This window comes from Amblyraja radiata, chromosome 2 (assembly GCF_010909765.2).
Source record: "Amblyraja radiata isolate CabotCenter1 chromosome 2, sAmbRad1.1.pri, whole genome shotgun sequence".
Taxonomy (NCBI): domain Eukaryota; kingdom Metazoa; phylum Chordata; class Chondrichthyes; order Rajiformes; family Rajidae; genus Amblyraja; species Amblyraja radiata.
Genome location: NC_045957.1, coordinates 74,398,247 through 74,413,717, shown reverse-complemented (window position 1 = coordinate 74,413,717; position 15,471 = coordinate 74,398,247).

Below are 15,471 nucleotides of genomic sequence, written 5' to 3'. Positions count from 1 at the left end.
TCTCTATATTCCCATAATATTAAACAATCTGGTGTCGCTGCGAGTTGGCTGCCTCGCCTGCAGTGGGTTCGTTATTTCGACTTTTTTTGTTTTAATTAGTATGTCCAAAAGTATGTTTTTGTGTTTCTCTGTATGTTGAGTGGGGGTGGTGGAGGGGAAATAGGGGAAACTGTTTTTTAGGCACCTACCTCGATGGAGATGCGACTTTCTTCCTTGTCACTTCTTCGCCCCCCTCGTCACAGCCTGGCAGCTGGTTTGGTGTGTCCTTTCCCGGAGTAGAGGCCCTGAGCATCAGCAGCGGCACAGCGGGGACTTTACCATCATGGAGTGGGGCGTCCCCTTGCTGGAGAAGCGCTCTGACGGCTGGCCTGCGGCCTACAACATCTTGGAGCCTCGGTCTGTGGAGCTTCTGGCGGCAGGCATGGAGCAGACCTTCCGGTGTGGAGCAGGCGATCCCTGGCTGGGGATTGCCGGAGAAGAGCTCCAACCGCCGGCCTGCAGCCTACAACATTTTGAAGCCGCGGTCACTGGTAAGGATGTGACCGATTTGGGAGCCCTGGGCTGCGGGGTGTGCTCGACCTGTCCCGACGTTGGCGTTCCGCCCATCCCAACCAGAGGGCTTGAACATCGGGCCGTCTATAGCGGCGACTACAAGGGTTAGGGCCCCGACCACAGGTGAACAAGGGAGGAAGAGGAGGAGGACTGTCAGAACAGTATTGCCGTCCACCACAGTGAAGAATGCTGTGGTGGATGTCTGTGTTGAATAATGTTGTGTATTATGTCCTTTTTTAATTTTAACGCTGCATGGTGCATGTGATAAATAAATTTGAACCTTTGAATCTTTTAATCTTTATAGGCTACTAGACTAAGTGGGACCCGTTGGGTCCCATGTTCAAATGGGAGGGCTGGTCCCCCAATGCAATATTCCACCTCTCCACCAATTCCAATATTGGTGGCCAGTGGGGGGGGGGAGGGGGGGGGGGGCTTTCTGGAGTGCTAGTATGGGTGTTGTGGGCCGAAGGGACTGGGTTAAAGAGGGCTAGTATGGACATTGTGGGCCGAATGGATTCTTGGGCTGGCAGCTCAGTCACTCAGGCCTGGTGGGCAGGCAGCTCAATCACTCAGGGCTGGTGGGCAGGGAGCTCAGTCACTCAGGGCTGGTTGGCTGGCAGCTCATTCACTTAGGGAAGGTGAGCTGAAGTTCAGTCACTTAGGGCTGGTGGGCTGACAGATCAGTCACTCAGGGCTGGTGGGCTGGCAGTTCACTCACGGCTATTCCTTGAACTTCCATTTCAGGCAGGGTGCAGGCCACCAAACTCAATTTCACAGCATTTCAGGCAGGGTGCAGGCCACCAAACTCAATTTCACAGCATTTCAGGCAGACACCAAATTCAATTTCATAGCATTTCAAGCAGAGTGCAGGTCACCAAATTGCCAAACTACTCATTGCATTGTCATTTCGTTGCACTGAAAAGTGCAATGACAATAAAATTGAATCTAATCTAATCTAATCTAATTAAGGGCTAACAAATCATTTATTGCACATACATTGTAGACTCACAGTTCAGTTGATTCACAGCTTAGAATCACAGTTGTGGACTCTCCCTCGCAATCTTCCAGGGTGACTGACTCACGTCCAGGCATCCGCCGTGTGATAGTCCTGCCCCCCCCCAACCCGGAAGGGGAGTTCCCTTCATCGTGATGATTGACAGGCGAGAGGACCAATCAACTGACCTCAAGATTTTTTAAATACTCAGACCGTTTTTTATTTTTCATTGATCGGAAAAATCCTCAGGGCTGCCTCAGCGGAGGAGGATTGTGAGTAAGATGGCCAAAAATCATAACGATGTATGTTAGCGCTTTTTCTAAACTCAATATACAGCACAGACAGGAAGTGGTCAAGATGAGACTTTTAGTTATATAGATAGCATAAAGAAAGTAGAGACCATTATTCTCCACAATATATACTTTGGAAAAATAATCTCTTTACTGTTTCCAACTAAATCATAGTAACTCAAATATTCAATTGTTTGGTTGGTTTTCATCTGACATGCTCCCAGTTCAATAATGAGAATGATGTACAGTGTGTCGCACTGTACACAAATGCACACATTGGACCACTGTTCAAACTAAATGCCACTTTGCACAATTGGCTTTCAGAATTTATATTACAAATGGTGTTGAAATGACATTTCATTGGATTTCTTCCACTTATACTCCATGTAGCTGTGAACAATAGCAAACAAATCCTCATCTATACAAATACAAGTTTTGTTGATGTTTGAATTCTGAATTGAAGATGAATTTTATATTCCCTGTGCCATTATACGTTTCATCATAATTTACATTCTTATAAAGTATATCGCTGTCGCCGGAGTAGCTGTCAAAATATGATCCATTATACAGTAAGATAATTGCCAAATTCATTCTATATAAATAACTTAGATATTAGACATTTAGTCGAGAGTAGTAACCTGCTCTGTGAATTAGAAATTAGACATGTTGTCCAGAGCAATAATCTACTAATTTTACATCAGGAACTGATGACACAGATTCCTATAAAGCACCTATGTGGTTTGATACAATGATTCCTTGTTTATCATCAAAGGGAAGATAGGAATTTTACTCAGATAAGTAAGTTATTGATGAATGAATGGGATGGGAAATTGCAACCTTCACGTGGTCCACCCTGTTTCGACGAAATAAATTAACCTGGCGTGCACAAACAGAAGATCAAATAGAACAAGTTGTCTTACAACTTTAGTCTGTGCACGCCATACGCAAGAAGAAGAAGATGAATTAATAACATTACATAACATTTGCCTTTATAGAAACACTACTAAAGCTTATTGTGTAATGTCTAGAGCTTATATTCTAGAGCTATGTTCCACTCTGGAACTCATGGTTTATTATTCAGATCACTTTCAGTGGCTAAAATTGTCTCAGCAATATAGAGTTATGCTTTGATTGCTGTGAGATACATAATTCAGAGGTTTAGATGGATAATTTGGAGACTTTGTTTCAAATCTCACTGTAGCAACTGTCAATCATAATAATAATAATAATACATTTTATTTATGGGCGCCTTTCAAGAGTCTCAAGGACACCTTACAAAAATTGAATAGCAATCATAGTAATCATAATTAAGTTAACTTTGTTAATCATAGTAAGTTAACTTTGTGGCAACAAGGTGGCATCGCTCATGGAGGATTCAGGTTCGATCTTGAACTTCGGTGCGATCTTTGTTGAATTTGCTTGTTCTTCCTGTGACTGCATGGGGTTCATCCAGCTACTCTGGTTTCCTTCAGCATCCTAAAGATATGTGGGTTTATAGGTTAATTGGCCTCTGTAAAATTTATCTGGCTATATAGGGAGCGGATGAGAAAATAGGATAACGAAGAAGTTGTGCAAACAGGTGATCAACGTAGACTTGATAGGGCCTGTTTTCATGTTGAATGTAAATCTCTAAACTAAATCTGTAATTAAAATGTAGAGTTTGATTTGATGACCATGAAACAACAAACTGTAATTGGATATCCTACCTGATTCACTAATAGGCCTTTCTCACGGGGCGACTTGACGCAAGAGGTAACCAGAGTTGAACATCGTGGGAACCTCGTACGATAACTGTACGGCATTCGTGGACCATCGTGGACCACCGTGGCGCTAACGGCAGGTACTTGTGTAACTTGTTGACTCGGGAGAAAATTCAAGCAAGCTTGAATTTCTCCAAGAGTGACTTGTACACTTGTGGTTGAACATTGAAACATTATATGGACGTAGTGGCCAGTGCGATATCCGTAATAACTCTTGCGTTTACCGTGGGAACTCCTGCAAACGGTGAACCCGGAAGCTGGACAGAGGGGACAAAGGTGAGTAATCTGGAATGAACATGCTGGTCGTTCTCTGCCCACACGATCTCTACGGAGCTTCCAGGCTGTTTATATATAAAAGAGCATTCCAAAAGTGTCTCACCAGCAATCTGCAGCCTTCAAGAGGTCTTTTTAAATGAAGTGTTTATTTGCAATGTCTGGTAAGTTTCGGTAAAATTGCCACCAGCGCTTAGAGAATATGTACCTGTGATTTTGTCCTATTTTTTTCTAAAACTCATTAAATCAACGGGAGACTAAAAGTGGCATTTAGATAAACAAAGTTGCTGCCTTGGCGAATATCGATGCTATTATCTTTATGTAAACTGTGGGGGTTCGCAGCTGCCACACTGCGTCTGACGAGTTATACCAATGTAATTTGGCACAAGCTGGTTTAATTGTGGGAAAAACTCTTCAAAGCCCTTCCAAGACGGAGGAATTCCCCAGAAAGTAGCTTGTTTTCTTTTGTAGAACTTTCCTCTGTCAACGCATAGATCTACAGTTAAGCGGCCTTTTCACGGGGCGACTTGACGCAAGAGTTAACCAGAGTTTAACATCGTGGGAACCTCGTGCGATAACAGTACGGCATTCGTGGACCACCGTGGACCACCGTAGCGCTAACGGCAGGTAATCGTGTATCTTGGTCACTCGGGAGAAAATTCAAGAAAGTTTGAATTTCTCCAAGAGTGACTTGTACACTTGTGGTTGAGCATTGCAACATTATATGGACGCAGTGGCCAGTGCGATATCCGTAATAACTCTTGCGGGTACCGTGGGAACTCCTGCGAACGGTGAACCCGGAAGCTGGACAGAGGGGACAGAAGGTGAGTAAAAATTGTCTTCTGTGGGATTGAATTTAAAAAATAAATAAAAATAAAGATTTGCATCCGCATATGGACATCAACTTATTCATGAGTTATGTTAATGAGATTCAAGAAAATAACTATAATCTTTAAAAGGGACTTTAAAAGGGACTTTACTGAAAGGTTACGCATTTTTATGGTCCGTGAGAAATTTTTCACATGTACTTCTTTGAGAGATACAGGTCGGAGTCCTCGCCGACTAGCGATCAATGCCTTTCCGAAGCAGGGTCCGGAACGCTACCAATCAATGTTGTACAGAGACCCGTGTAAGGAGTGAACTGCACATGCTGGTTTAAACCGAAGACAAACACAAAAAGCTGGTGTAACTCAGCGAGTCAAGCAGTATCTCTGGAGAAAAATAGCTGATGTTTCGGGACGAGACACAACTTCAGACTCAATTCCGATTAGGATGTCTGAAGAAGGGTTCCGATTCGAATCGCCACCTATTCTTTTTCTCCAGAGATGCTGCCTGACCCGCTGACTTACTCCAGCTTTTTATGTTTTTCTTCCCAGATCTGACTTACCTGCTGAGTTACACCAACATTTTGTGTCCTTCTGTGCGTATTAACCAGCATTAACCAGCGTCTGCAGTTCCTTTAGACATTACCTAACTTCAGATTTTAGAGATATAGCGCGTGGGAACTCCTGCGAACGGTAAACCCGGAAGCTGGACAGAGGGGACAGAAGGTGAGTAAAAAAGGTGGTCTCAATATCGACAAGGGAACATGTGTCTTTCGAGGACGTCCCACCTAATTGTTATTGTTGGATAATCTTTTTAACAGGAACACTTGCAGAGATGGCTCCCAGAAAATCTCAAAGAAAGGGGGTAAAGCGTGTCAGAGATGTTTTTGCCATGTTGCTCTATTCAGTTTCTATATTGTTTCAGTTTCTATATCTATATTGTTGCTCTATTCAGTTTCCCAGGGGGTCGGGACGGGACTGGAGTTGGGAGGCAAAGGTGGGGGAGTCGAGGGAGAGGAGGGGGAGACAGATGGGGGTGTCTTCATTTACTGGCGGCGGGTGTCTGTCACTGAAACAGGCAGGTGAGATTTCACATCCACCTTGTGTGTGCCTCTCTCTCTCTCTCCCTCCCTCTTACACAGGCTGAGAGACTCTGCCTCTGTGAGTGTACGTCTCTTTCTCCCCCTCTCCCACACACAGTAAGACCGAGGTACTGTGCTCAGTCCATCTGTGTCTCCCACATACACAGTAAAACATGTCTCCAAATGAGCCAATTCAACCAAGGGAGGATATTTATAGTGTGTGAAAAAAAAAGTTACATCATTTGTGTGACGTGTAGTTCACGATGTTCATTCAAGATTTAACGCGAAAGCTCGGGAGAAGGACAAGTCACTCGCACAAATAATAGAAATGCCGAGTACCGTGGGAACTCTTTATCTACCCCCCGTTATATCATGCGAGACTCGTGCTGGACCACGACCACTTCACTCTGGTGACATCTTGCGTCAACTCGCCCCGTGAAAAAGCCCCATTAGGGAACCAACTGCCGGTACTGATGTATTTGAGTGTTTCAGGGAATTTCCTCTGATTATTTTCAAGCTTTGTCCATCTCTTTTGAACTCATTTGATACGATACTATTTGATTTAGGAATGGTGGTTACTTATTATATAAATTATGTGACCTATTTTCTGCTCCTATGATTCTCTAAGTACTTTGTTTATAAATTCTGAACTCGTGAATTCGAGATTTCAGTGGTTTTCTGTATGCGGCTCACTCAGATACACTTGGCACAAACCGGTATAAGCCGTTTACAATCGCGTTGGACTCACTACATTTCTATGATCTGTAATCGTTTAACATTGAGTATAAACGATTATATTTAATACTCGGAATGCATATTGATTTTAGCGATGCCATATAACTTTCTCTGTATGTGAAGGGAACGATCGCTTCTAGTATGTTTACACCTCTCTGTAAAACATCCATTCTTAAAAAGGTGGTCTCAATATCGCCAATGGAATATGTGTCAATGTGTCAAAGCACTTGTAATGCTTGTCTAAAAAAAAGTGACATCATTTGTGCCACGTGATGATTTAACAACACTTCACAGTTCACAATGTTCATTCAAGATTTAACGGGAAAGATCGGGAGACGGACAAGTCACTCGCACAAATAACAGAAATGCCGAGTACCCATGGGAACTCTTTATCTACCCCCCGTTATATCGTGTGATATCGTGCTAGACCACGACCACTTCACTCTGGTTACATCTTGCGTCAAGTCGCCCCGTGAGAAAGGCCTATAACATGCCGGGATTCTCTGGCCTATATGTGTTTCCAAACATCGAGCAACATGATTGAATCTTAATAGATATCAAACAAAAAAACTGCCGATGCTGAAAATCTGAAATAAAGGCAGATAATGAAGGAACTCTACAGCAAGTCATGTACCATCTAAAGGAAACGAAACAGTTAAAGTTAATTGATTGACTTTTAACTGTCTTTTGAAATAGTCAAGCAAGCTACTAAATTCAACGGAAATTGAGGATATGCAATATAAACTTACTTTGAGATTGACATCCAAATCCAATGAATTTGGAAAGTGGTGAAATCATTGGACAAAGTCAGCATGGATTTACAAAAGGTAAATCATGTCTGACGAATCTTATAGAATTCTTCAAGGATGTAACTAGTAGCGTGGATAGGGGAGAACCAGTGGATGTGGTGTATCTGGACTTCCAGAAGGCTTTCGACAAGGTCCCACATAAGAGATTAGTATATAAACTTAAAGCACACGGCATTGGGGGTTCAGTATTGATGTGGATAGAGAACTGGCTGGCAAACAGGAAGCAAAGAGTAGGAGTAAACGGGTCCTTTTCACAATGGCAGGCAGTGACTAGTGGGGTACCGCAAGGCTCAGTGCTGGGACCCCAGCTATTTACAATATATATTAATGATCTGGATGAGGGAATTGAAGGCAATATCTCCAAGTTTGCGGATGACACTAAGCTGGGGGGCAGGGTTAGCTGTGAGGAGGATGCTAGGAGACTGCAAGGTGACTTGGATAGGTTGGGTGAGTGGGCAAATGTTTGGCTGATGCAGCATAATGTGGATAAATGTGAGGTTATCCATTTTGGTGGCAAAAACAGGAAAGCAGACTATTATCTAAATGGTGGCCGACTAGGAAAAGGGGAGATGCAGCGAGACCTGGGTGTCATGGTACACCAGTCATTGAAAGTAGGCATGCAGGTGCAGCAGGCAGTGAAGAAAGCGAATGGTATGTTAGCTTTCATAGCAAAAGGATTTGAGTATAGGAGCAGGGAGGTTCTACTGCAGTTGTACAGGGTCTTGGTGAGACAACACCTGGAGTATTGCATACAGTTTTTGTCTCCAAATCTGAGGAAGGACATTATTGCCATAGAGGGAGTGCAGAGAAGGTTCACCAGACTGATTCCTGGGATGTCAGGACTGTCTTATGAAGAAAGACTGGATAGACTTGGTTTATACTCTCTAGAATTTAGGAGATTGAGAGGGGATCTTATAGAAACTTACAAAATTCTTAAGGGGTTGGACAGGCTAGATGCAGGAAGATTGCTCCCGATGTTGGGGAAGTCCAGGACAAGGGGTCACAGCTTAAGGATAAGGCGGAAATCCTTTAAAACCGAGATGAGAAGAACTTTTTTCACACAGAGAGTGGTGAATCTCTGGAACTCTCTGCCACAGAGGGTAGTCGAGGCCAGTTCATTGGCTATATTTAAGAGGGAGTTAGATGTGGCCCTTGTGGCTAAGGGGATCAGAGGGTATGGAGAGAAGGCAGGTACGGGATGCTGAGTTGGATGATCAGCCATGATCATATTGAATGGCGGTGCAGGCTCGAAGGGCCGAATGGCCTACTCCTGCACCTAATTTCTATGTTTCTATGTTTCTATGAATGGAGTTAAAAATAAAATGGAAATCAATCAGAACCAAAAGTATTCCAATCACATGTAATTTATTAAAAAAACTATTTAAGTTTTCAAAATAATGCAGTTTTTCAATAATCCTTTTGTGCAAGTTACGGTGTTTATATGTCTTAAGGTCACCTTGCACACCGAGGCCACAGGGTACATTTTGCATTTGCCTAAAGACCTCTAATGGGCATGGTAACATTAACTCAGCAAACGTGTGATTGCAGTTAATTTTCAGGTGAGACTGAGCCATGATAATTAGTTGGAGGCACAAGAGACTGTGAATGCTGACATCAGAAGTAAATAAAAAGATGCTGGAGGAACTCAGCACATCAGGCAGCATCGGTGAGGGGAAATGGCCAGTTGAAGTTTTGGGCCAATCTCCTACATTTGGACTGATAGAATTAGTTAATTGTTCACTGGTGAAATAGCTTAATAAATCACAGGAAATCACCACATTATCTGAATGGTGGCCGATTAGGAAAAGGGGCGATGCAACGAGACCTGGGTGTCATGGTACACCAGTCATTAAAAGTAGGCATGCAGACGCAGCAGGCAGTGAAGAAAGCGAATGGTATGTTAGCATTCATAGCAAAAGGATTTGAGTATAGGAGCAGGGAGGTTCTACTGCAGTTGTACAGGGTCTTGGTGAGACCACACCTGGAGTATTGCGTACAGTTTTGGACTCCTAATCTGAGGAAAGACATTCTTGCCATAGAGGGAGTACGGAGAAGGTTCACCAGACTGATTTCTGGGATGTCAGGACTTTCATATGAAGAAAGACTGAATAGACTCGGCTTGTACTCGCTAGAATTTAGAAGATTGAGGGGGGATCTTATAGAAACTTACAAAATTCTTAAGGGGTTGGACAGGCTAGATGCAGGAAGATTGTTCCCGATGTTGGGGAAGTCCAGAACAAGGGGTCACAGTTTAAGGATAAGGGGGAAATCTTTTAGGACCGAGATGAGGAAAACATTTTTCACACAGAGAGTGGTGAATCTGTGGAATTCTCTGCCACAAAAGATAGTTGAGGCCAGTTCATTGGCTATATTTAAGAGGGAGTTAGATGTGGCCCTTGTGGCTAAAGGGATCAGGGGGTATGGAGAGAAGGCAGGTACAGGATTCTGAGTTGGATGATCAGCCATGATCATATTGAATGGCGGTGCAGGCTCGAAGGGCCGAATGGCCTACTCCTGCACCTATTCTCTATGTTTCTATGTTTCTATGAAATGATGAGGAGTGCAAGTACAGGAATCTGTTGCTTACATCATAATATACACTTTGGGTCAACAATGTATGTACAATATTTATAACAGTACAGGTCTTCTATCAAATTATGGATTAATATTTAATATACCAATTTAGTGGATGCAGGTTCAGTGAAAATCTGAATCATCATTGTCTGGAATTATTTTGTGTGAAATAGCTGCCTCAAGGATGTTTCATTTTTCGATGTGCCAAGTATTCTTGAGTTTGACTGAATGCACAATCAAAATTGCTTTAATCGTATACTTGGACCAGGATAAGTGCACACAAGCCTTCGTTGTTTGTTATAAAATCAAGCAAGAAGTCTTGGAAAATTGAAATATTGTTGGATCAGTACAGTTATAGTATTATTATATCCACTCTATTTGGTGTTGGACAGCAAACTACCTCTACAATCACTTTATCAGTTTCAATAAGGACCTGTACAATGCAATGAAATAATTTGATGCAGTTTGCGCAAATTCAGAAGAGAAGTTTGTCAAACACTTGCCAGAATAGAGTAGGAGAAAATTTAATTTAATAACACCATGCAATACTTGCGTAAGTGCAATTTAGTAGTATTGAATTCTGTTTAACTCAACAAAGGTGCATTAGAGAAGCAGAGTTCAACATGTAACATCTGATAATGTTGTTACATTGATGTGTTTGCTGCATTCAACTGGGAAGTCATTGCTGCCACATCCTCCTTATCTTTATGCTTATGAAGGATGAGACCACAATGCTGCCAAAGGATGTTGGTTGTATTTCAAACAGCAAGTCTTGGTTCCCTGCAAGTAATATTCCCAAGATGGGAGGGTTCATTGCTCCCAGCTGAAAGAGCATCAGTTTTATTTTTAAAACAAGTTGTTGCCAACTATGCACCAGTAAGAGACAATTCCTCACGTATAAGGGAGCATAAAACAATAAAAACAACTACATGATAAATGTACAGCTATGCCTGCCTCTTTGTACAGTACGTTGAACAATCCCTATTCCAGGCATACACTGGCCCTATCCCCAAACTCTACCTCCACTACATTGACGACTGCATTGGTGCTGCCACCCATGCAGAACTTACTGACTTCATCAACTTCACCACTAATTTCCATCCAGCACTCAAATTCACTTGGACCATCTCTGACATCTCCCTACTCTTTCTAGATCTCACCGTCTACATCACAGGAAACAGACTATTGACCGACATCTATTACAAACCTACTAACTCCCATAGCTATCTTGATGACACTTCTTCCCACCGTGCTTCCTGTAAAGACTATCCCCCTCCTCCCAATTCCTCTGCGTATGCTGCATCTGCACCCAGGATGAGGTGTTCCATTCCAGGGCATCGGAGGTGTCCTCATTCTTTAGGAAACGGGGGTTCCCCTCTTCCATTATAGATGAGGCTCTCACTAGGGCCTCCTCGATATCCCGCAGCTCCGCTCTTACTCCCCCTCCCCCCATTCGTAACAAGAGCAGTCTCTTTTGTCCTCACCTTCCACCCCATCAGCCGTCGCATACAGCATATAATCCTCCAACAATTTCGCCACCTCCAAAGGGATCCTACTACAGGCCACATCTTCCCATCTCCGCCCCTTTCTGCTTTCCGCAGACACCGTTCCCTCCGAAACTTCATGGTCAACTCATCCCTTCCCAGCCAAACCATTCCCTGCCCGGGTACTTTCCCCTGCAACTGCAGGAGATGCAACACCTGTCCCATTACCTCCCCCTCAACTCCATCCAAGGACCCAAACAGTCTTTCCAGGTGAGGCAGAGGTTCACTCGCACCTTCTCCAACCTCATCTATTGTATCCGCTGTTCCAGGTGCCAACTTCTCTACATCGGTGAGGCCAAGCACAGGCTCGGCGATCGATTCGTTGAACACCTCCACTTAGTCCGTCTTAGCCTACCTGATCTCCTGGTTTCTCAGCACTTCAACTCCCTCTCCCATTCCCACACTGACCTTTCTGTCCTCCTCCATTGTCAGAGTGAGGCCCAGCACAAATTGGAGGAACAGCACCTCATATTTCGCTTGGGTAGTTTACACCAGCGGTATGAACATTGACCTCTCCAACTTCAGATGGCACTTGCTTTCTCTATCCATACAATTCCCCTTCCCAGTTCTCCCACTAGTCTCCGCCTACATTATTTATTTGTCCCGCCCCCCCCCCCCTGACATTAGTCTAAAGAAGGGACTCAACCAGAGATGCTGCCATTCCTACTTCAGAGATGCTGCCTCACTCGCTGAGTTACTCCAGCATTTTGTGTCTACCTTCGATTTAAACCAGCATCTGCAGTTCTTCCTTATACATGATAATGGCTCTTTCAATCAACAAACACATTGTCTAGGTCAAATCAAAGCCATCTTCCACAAGCAGAAGTCTGGCCTAATACAAGTAGGTCCCTTTTTACTCAACTTGTCGAGTTTTGTCAACATCTCTTTAAATCAAACCCAATATTTCTATCTCGGACACTTGTAACATACAATTGAACAGAAAAACCCTCAACAAAATTCTCCTTTGAATAGCAATGATTAAAATTAATTTGATCGGTTTTGTTTATTATTGTAACATGTACTGAGATGCAGTGAAGAACTTTGTTTACATGCACTCTGAACACATCATACCATACATCAGTACAAACAAGTCATATACAAGTACAACAGTGCAAAGAGAAAAATATCAGACTGCAGATTATAGCATTACAGCTGCAGAGAAAGTGCAGAGGGCCACAGTGAGGTAGGCTGAGAGATTGGGACAACACCCTTAGCTTATGTGAGGACCGTTCAGAAGTCTGATTACAGTGGGGAAGTAGTTGTTCCTGGATTTAGTGGTATGTATTTACAAGCTTTTGTATATTCTGCTCAATGGAAGAGGAGAGAAGAGGGAATTGGAAGTAAATTGTCCTTGGTAATGTTGGCTGCTTGCCTGACGCAGCACTAAGTGTACATGAAGTCGATGGTGGAGGAGGTTAATTTGTGTGATGGACTGGGTGACATCCACAACTGCAATTCCTTGCTGTTTTGGGCAGAGCTGTTTCCAGACCAAACTGTGATGCACCTTGATAAGATGCTTTCAACAGTGCCATTCGGCCCTTCGAACAAGCATTGCCATTCAATGTGATCATAGCTGATCATCCACAAACAGTAGCCCATTCCTGCCTTCTCCTCATACACATTGATTCCGCATTCCCTAATAGCATAACTCTCTTTTGAATGCATGCAATGAATTGGCCTCCACTGTCTTCTGAGGCCAAGAATTCCACAAATTCACAACTCTCTGTGTGAAGGCCAACATGCCATTAGCTTTCTTAACTGCCTGTTGTACCTGTATGCTTACTTTCACTGACTGATGTACCCGAACACCCAGGCCTCGGTGTTTCCCCTTTTCCTAACCTGACACCATTCAGATGATAATCTGCCTTCCCGTTCTTGTATCTAAAGTGGATAACCTCACATTTATCCACATTACACTGCATCTGCCATGCATCTGCCTACTCACCCAACCTGTCCAACTCACTCTGCATCCTGGCATCTTCTTCACAGTTCACAATGCCACCCAGCTTTGTGTCATATGCAAATTTACTAAATTGTCTTTATATTCCTTCATCTAAATCATTAGTGTATATTGTAAAGAATATTGTATATTGCAGTGAAGAAAGCTAATGGCATGTTAACCTTCATAACAAGAGGAGTTGTGTTAAGGAGCAAAGAGGTCCTTCTGCGGTTGTACAGGGCCCTAGTGAGAACACACCTGGAGTATTGTGTGCAGGTTTGGTCTCCAAATTTGAGGAAGAACATTCTTGCTATTGAGGGAGTGCAACGTAGGTTCACCGTGTTAATTCCCGGGATGGAGGGACTGTCACATGTTGAAAGAATGGAGCGACTGAGCTTGTATACCCTGGAATTTAGGATGAAAGGGTATCTTATTGAAACATAAAATATTTTTTAGGGATTCGATGCTAGAGGCAGGAAACATGATCCCGATGTTGGGGGAGTCCAGAAACAGATTTTATTTGCGGGCACCTTTCAAATTCTCAAGGACACCTTACAGAAATTAACAAAAGAGAATAAACATATAGTCGGAGTAAAATAAATAATAAGGACATCACCAATACACAAATTAAAAACAGAAATCGCTCCAAAGACAAAAAATCAAAAAACACAATGTGAAGAGAGAGCAGCGGCAGCTAAAGCGCGCCAGCGTACACTCTCCCTTCCGACAGCCATCTTGGACACAGACTAACATATTAACTTACACACAGGAAAAAATCATCCCCCCCACAATGGTTACCACTGTGGGGGAAGGCATAATGTCCAGTCCCCATCTCCAGTTCTCCCAAAGTCAGGCCCATTGAGGCCACCGCTATTGCCTCTACGGAGGCCCGATGTTCCTGGCCGTTCTGGCCGGGTGGTGTTGCCCCGGCGTCGGGAGAGTCCTCTCAGCGGCTGGGCCACCTGGAACGGCCGCTTCCTAGCTGGGGACCACGGCTTCCGAAGCCGACAAGGCCGCGCCGGATTGGAGCTCCCAGGCTCCCGATGTTAGAGTCGGCGCCGCCCGCTCCGCTCCGCAGACCCGCAGCCCGGAGGTGTTGATCTCAGCGGTCACAGCTCACTGGAGCTCCAGCGCGTCGATCCAGCGCGGCGACCCAGGCAAGGCATCGCTCGCTCCGCTCCACGATAGCGCTCCAGCGCTGTGCCGCCACCAAAGCCGAGGTGCTGGGCGGTCCCCGCCAGGAAACGGCGCTCCACGCCCGCTGGTAGGCCACGAGGACGGGTCGACGGGGCAGCCCGGAGAAAAAGCTGCCTCACCGACCAGGTAGGGACCTAGAAATGTAGTTACCCCCTAACCCCCACATTAAAAAGTCTATTTCTCCAACGACGAAGCACAGGACTTACTAAAAACTTCAAAAAAAAAGTGAATTAAACGGACGGCTGTTGGTTAGCAGCCGTTCGCCAAGATGGCTCCTCCTCCTATGAAGAATAAAGGTAGGCCATTTAGAACAGAGATGAGGAAAAACTTTTTCACCCTAAGAATTGTGAATCTGTGGAACTCTCTGCCTCAGAAGGCAGTGGGGGCTAATTCTATGATTGTTTTCAAGAGAGAGTTATATAGGGCTCTTAAAGATAGCTGAGTCAAGTGATAGGAGGAGGCAGGAATGGGCTACTGATTGTGGATGATCCGCCATGATCACAGTGAATGGTGGTGCTGGCTCGAAGGGCCGAATGGCCTAATCCTGCACCTATTGTCTATTATCTATCGTCTATTGTAAATAGCTAAGGTCCCAGCACCGAGCCTTGTGGCACCCCACTAGTCACTGCCTGCCAATCTGAAAGTGACCCGTTAATCCTTACTCTTCGTTTCCTGTCTGCAAACCCATTTTCTATCCATGTCAATACCTTACCCCCAAGACCAAGCTCTAATTTGCCCACTAATCTCCTGTTTGGGACCTTATCAAAGACTTTGTGAAAGTCCAGGTACACTACATCCACTGGCTCTCCAGAAGATTTGTTACATGATTTCCCCTTCGTAAATCCATGCTGACTTGAACTGATCCTGTTTCTGCTATCCAAATGCGCCGCTATTACAT